At 44.8% G+C, this 5,400-nt stretch overlaps 1 protein-coding gene across 3 annotated transcripts in view; it reads right to left on the bottom strand.

Moving 5' to 3' along the window:
• Positions 1–5,023, bottom strand: part of KCTD20 (potassium channel tetramerization domain containing 20) — a 38,794-nt gene extending 33,771 nt beyond the window's left edge. For 2 of the 3 annotated variants that reach the window (XM_032253567.1, XM_032253571.1), the window contains exon 1: positions 4,687–5,023. The gene's annotated coding sequence lies outside the window, so the exon portion shown is untranslated. Of the gene's footprint in view, positions 1–4,625 lie in introns of all 3 variants that reach the window. The other variant, XM_032253570.1, reaches the window with a different exon arrangement.
• Positions 5,024–5,400: the final 377 nt, after the last annotated feature.

Below are 5,400 nucleotides of genomic sequence, written 5' to 3'. Positions count from 1 at the left end.
CCAAAAAACATTAATGACCAGCATTTCCTGAAAACTTAAGTTTGTCAGGCACAGTTCTATTCACTTTACATGAATTAACTCGATCCTAAAAATCCTGAGATAGGTAGGTACTATTATTGTCTATTTCAAAGACAGAAAAGAAAGTATTTTATCTAACCTAGTAAATGAAGGAGTCAGCCGGGCGTGGTGGCTCACATCTGCAATCTCAGCACTTTGGGAGGCCGAGATGGGCCGATCACTTGAGGTCAGCAGTTCAATATCAGCCTGACCAACATAGTGAAACCCCATCTCAATAAAAAATAAAATAAAAAAGTAAATGGAGGAGTCAGGATTTGAACCCAGGCAACACTGACTCCAGAGACCACATTCTTAACCACTTCCCAATGAAATATAACTAGGACACTCCTGAGCATATATTTTAATGGCTTTGAAGTCAACTGGACTTAAATTTTAATACAGGTTCAGCCACTTATTAGGTATATTATTTGGGGCAAACTTAATATCTTATGTCTTAGATTCTTCATGTATAGAATGGGGATAAATAAACGGGACAATGCTGTAAAACCATTTAGTAAGTGGCTGATAATGTATACTAGTTATTAAGCCCTTACTATTACTATTTTATTTCTACTACTTTCATGAATATACAAAAGCAGTAAATCCTATGATGTCTAATTTGGAGACTCCAAGCTAAAACATCAAAAGACCCTCTTTCTTCATCCATAGTTCTTTCCTTCCTACTGTTCCAGAAATATATGTACTATTCCAATAATCGCATTTTCCGTAAGAAGTTAAAAAATATCACATTGGATGAGGTTAGTAGTTAGATGAATCTTAAACTCTTTGTTCATTTGTTTTTTAATTTTTAAAATAATACAGACAGGGTCTCTCCATGTTGCCCAGGCTGGTCTGGAACTTCTGTGCTAAAGAAATCCTCCCTGCTCAACCTCCTAAAGTGCTGGGATTACAGGTGTGAGCCACCATGCCCAGCCATCAGTTCTTAAATTCAATCACAGAGATACCTAGTAAGTTTGGTAAAGACAATAGTTACACTCTTGATGACAACTTCCAAAGATTCTGCGCATTGCTCAAGCATTTAACATATACATGTATATATATATTTTTAAGAGATGGGGTTTCACTATGTTGCCCAGGCTGGAGTGCAGTGGCTATTCACAGGCGCAATCCCACTACTCATCAGCACAGGAGTTTCGACCTGCTCCGTTTCCGACCTGGGCCAGTTCACCACTCCTTAGGAACCTGGTAGTCTCCCGCTCCCGGGAGGTCACCATACTGATGCCAAACTTAGTGGGGACACCCAATCCGCATAGTGCACAACAGCCCAGAACTCCTGGACTCAAGTGATCCTCCACCCTCAGCCTCCCGAGTAGGTGGGACTACAGGCACACACCACCGCGCCCGGCGCATTTAACGTATTTTTTAAAATCACCAAAGTAGTTATCTAAACCTTTATTTAATCTTTTTAAAAATACTGAGTTCAGGCCAGGCTCAGTGGCTCACACCTGTAATCCCAGCACTTTTGGAGGCAGAGGCGGGCAGATCACCTCGGGTCAGGAGTTCGAGAACAGCCTGGCCAACATAGTAAAATCTCGTAATACAAAAAATTAGCCAAGCATGGTTGTGGGCACCTGTAATCCCAGCTACTCAGGAGGCTGAGGCAGGAGAATCACTTGAAATTGGGAGATAAAGGTTTCGGTGAGCCGAAATCACACCACTGCACTCCAGCCTGGGCAACAAAAGCAAAACTACCCCTCAAAATCAAAAAACAACAAAAAAAACAACCAAAAAACAAAAAAACTGAGTTCACAACATCTCTTGGGTTTTACAAGATACCTATCTCTTGCTCTTATTTGTCCCTTCACTACTTATTTCAAGCTTCAAAGAGTTCTTTATTAGTAGTGCACCCACTTTTTATGATTTATATGGTTAGATCATATCCTCCTTCAATCTCCATTTTTCCAGATAATATTGTTTTTGTAGTCATATGAAAGTCCTTCCATTTTCTCCATCTACTTACAATTTCTTTGGACCTTTTCCATTTTTGAAGCATTTTTCCTGAGATAATCTGATGGCAAGAACACTGGGCTAAGAGCCAGAAGTCTTCACTCTGCAGTCTCATCTCTCAGATACTTTGTCTGAGAGGATCACACTTGATAAATTTGTAATAGGCTCCTTTATATCTCTAAGCCTTATATATCTAAGACTCCAGATCTTCCAACTAAAAATAATTTGGTATTCTAACAATTCCCCTCAATTTTTTACTCCACTTAGCCACAGAGGGGCAGGAAGATCAGATCAAAGCCCAGAGGAAGACACAACAATCAGGAAGCTAAAGGCTATGGAAGGAAAGACATGACATTTTATGAATCAACAGAAAAATATTCAATAAGAGAAATCAGACACCAAAGAGAGGGAAAAAGTCAGAAACACATGGCCTAATTCTAACCTCATCTCTACATATCTATTTGAAGGGAGAATAATACAAAAATGTATATACTATTGTCCTTATCAAAGTTATTAGGTATCTCTGTTACAGAACTTTTTGTTTTTGAGACAGAGTCTCTCTCTGTCGCCCAGGCTGGAGTGCAGTGGCTATCTCAGCTCACGGCAACCTCTGTCTCCAGGTTTCAAGTGATTCTCCTGTCTCAACCTCCCGAGTAGCTGGGATTACAGGTGCCCGCCACCACGCCCCACTAATTTTTGTATTTTTAGTAGAGATGGGGTTTCCCCAGGTTGGCCAGGCTGGTCTGGAACTCCTGAGCTCAGGTGATCCACCTGCCATGGCCTCCCAAAGTGCTGGGATTACAGGTGTGAGCCACTGTGCCCAGCTTCTGCTACAGAATTTAAGACTGACGTAACTACTAATCTCATCCATTATCTTTCTTCTTATGGAACATGAGATTTTTGGAATAGTATGTGTGTTTCCAGAATAACAGGAACGAATTATGGATGAAAAAAGAGAACCTTTTGGCAGCAGTGGAGTTTATCCAGCCCTCATTTCCCCCTCAAAGGAGCAATGCAACTCTGTGCCAGATATGTATGTCTATATCAAAATGCTGCGGACAAAATGGCCTACTATAGTGCTTTGAGCAAAACAGGCATTACTCAGATATTTGGTGACTGAATTGTGTAGCTGAACTGAAGGCCCTCACAAATGCTACTGGTACTGCTACATACTAGATAATATGACAGTCAAGGCCATGGGAATTATATGGCATTGGCTGCCCTGGTTCCATGGGGAGACGCAGTGAACTGGGCAGAGGAGATTTGGCCTAACGGCATTAAGCTCTGATGATACTGGAAGCAGCCCTCAAAAGGAAAAGATTACTGGGTTATCTCTAAACCACCAAAGCAATATTGGAATATGTATGAAAATCATTTCCTACCCCGTGTCAGGAACAAAAAAAGCATTATCTTTTCTCATGTTGGCTTCTGGAGAGTCAGGGCTTCTTGTCCTATGACTGGTTGGTGGCAGGGGAGGAATAAATCGACAAAGGGTTAAGGTTGCTGGGCAGTTTTTAAAATTCGCAGCCCAGCCTAATGGTGGTGTTTCTCAACGTGTGGTCCCTGGATCATCAGTAACAGACCAAGAGTGGGAGTGCCTGCTTAAACCCCAGACTTAGGGACCCATCACAAATCTCCAGAATCAAATTTCTGGAAGAGGTGCTACTGTACTGCAACCTTATTACTAAGGAACAATCTTCTGTTTCAGAACTACGGCCTAGAAATTGGGGTTTCGGGTGGGGGCCTTGAAACTCTGGATTAATCACATCCGACAGACATTACTACAACTTTGTTTTGGAGACTTTAAAAAAAAATACCTCAACTTCTCGCACAGGGAACAGAACACAACTAAAGACTTTGGAATGTATCTTTATAAGCTGGTTAAACAGTTCCTTCACAGCCTTGTTTATCATGTTAGTTTGTTCACTAAATTCTTATTTAAAAATAAATCTGTTCAACCGAGGAATTTTCAGAAAGAATCACAAACTCCAAAATAGAATAGGTTTTCTCATAGTGCAGAACTGGGCTTGTAAACCTGAAGACACTACTATAAAAAGCAAAGTTTTATTTAAAAGCAAATTGCTGGTTAAGGCTCTCCCCAGCTCTTTTGCACTCAGAGCCACAGATGAAAGCTGGCAATTTGCGGGTGGGCAGGGAAGGAAGAGGAGGAGGCAGGGCTGAAAAGACAGACCAAAATGCACTCTGCTCCGGAGTTCAGGAGGAAGTCCCACCAACTACCTAATTTTTAATGGAGCCAATGAATTGCCAGAAAAATTGCGTCTGCAAATGTTTTGCCAGTCAACACTCCAGGTTCTCGCCATTCCTCTCGGGCGGGATGAACCACCCGAGGCCTGCAAATAGCAATCAAGTTACACTTAAGCTGTGCCCAGGGCTGTGCCCACCACCTCGGCGCAGCGTCACCTCCCTCCGCTGAATCACCAGACTCTGCCCTCCGCGCGGAAACAGGCGCCCGTCACGTCGCTGCCGACATGTTCCTCGCGCCCAGCTTAGCCCCGCGGCCTTTCGACCCATGGGTCCGAACCGCCGCCGCGCCCGGAGGCGACGCCTCCTCGGCCACATAGAGAAGCCTCGGGCCACACCTGCCGCCACACTCGCCCTGCCGGGTCTTCGCGCCCGAAACCGTCCTGCGCCGCCACTTACTCGTCGCTCCCTGCTGCGCCGTCGCGCTCGGGGCCGGAATCCGCCCGGGAGGCGCGCGCAGGCCGCGCAGCCAGAAGCCGCCGCCGGGACCGGCTGTGCCGCAGCGGCGCGCGCCCCCCGCCCGGGCCAGCGCGGCCACGCGGCTGAGTCACCCGGCGCTTCAAGTTAAGAGTCCCCTCCGCGCGGGGCACGCCGGGAACTCCGTCCGGGGGACCCCGCCCGGGGCAGCCCTGTAAATGGGTGTCGCCTTTCCTCTGGTCCATTCTGCACCCGACCGCAGCGGGCGCACTTTTCTGAACTGCGCATATCCTCTCAATTATTAAAGGTCGCAGACGGAAAAGTAGGTAGTTTTCGGAATTGTAGAATAAGCTCGCGCAGCGCCAGGACGGCTAATGCTTACCCAAAAATGTGGAACCCCGATCTCCCCATGCATGGAGCGGGGTTGGGAGCAGAGTAGTAAAAATAATGGAGTCACTACCCTGGATATACATTCTGGCCAAAAGAAAGAGAAAAAAAACCCACATTTTCCTCAAATACTACCTACTATGACAAAGTTGAATTACAAATTTTAAATCAACCAGAAGCAAGTTACTGTAGGGAAAACTGAACTGTGTCATGAGTAAAATATTTCAACATTTCAAAAAACACCTATGTATGGTCCATGTCCTATAAACCGAATGCTGGAAAACCCAAAAGGAAGTTCTCACTGTCATG

The sequence above is a fragment of the Sapajus apella genome, unplaced genomic scaffold, assembly GCF_009761245.1.
Source record: "Sapajus apella isolate SASKATOON/1434 unplaced genomic scaffold, GSC_monkey_1.0 scaffold83, whole genome shotgun sequence".
NCBI classification, from domain to species: Eukaryota; Metazoa; Chordata; class Mammalia; order Primates; family Cebidae; genus Sapajus; species Sapajus apella.
The sequence above is the reverse complement of the archived record's forward strand: the minus strand, read 5'-3'. Positions and strand labels throughout refer to the sequence as shown.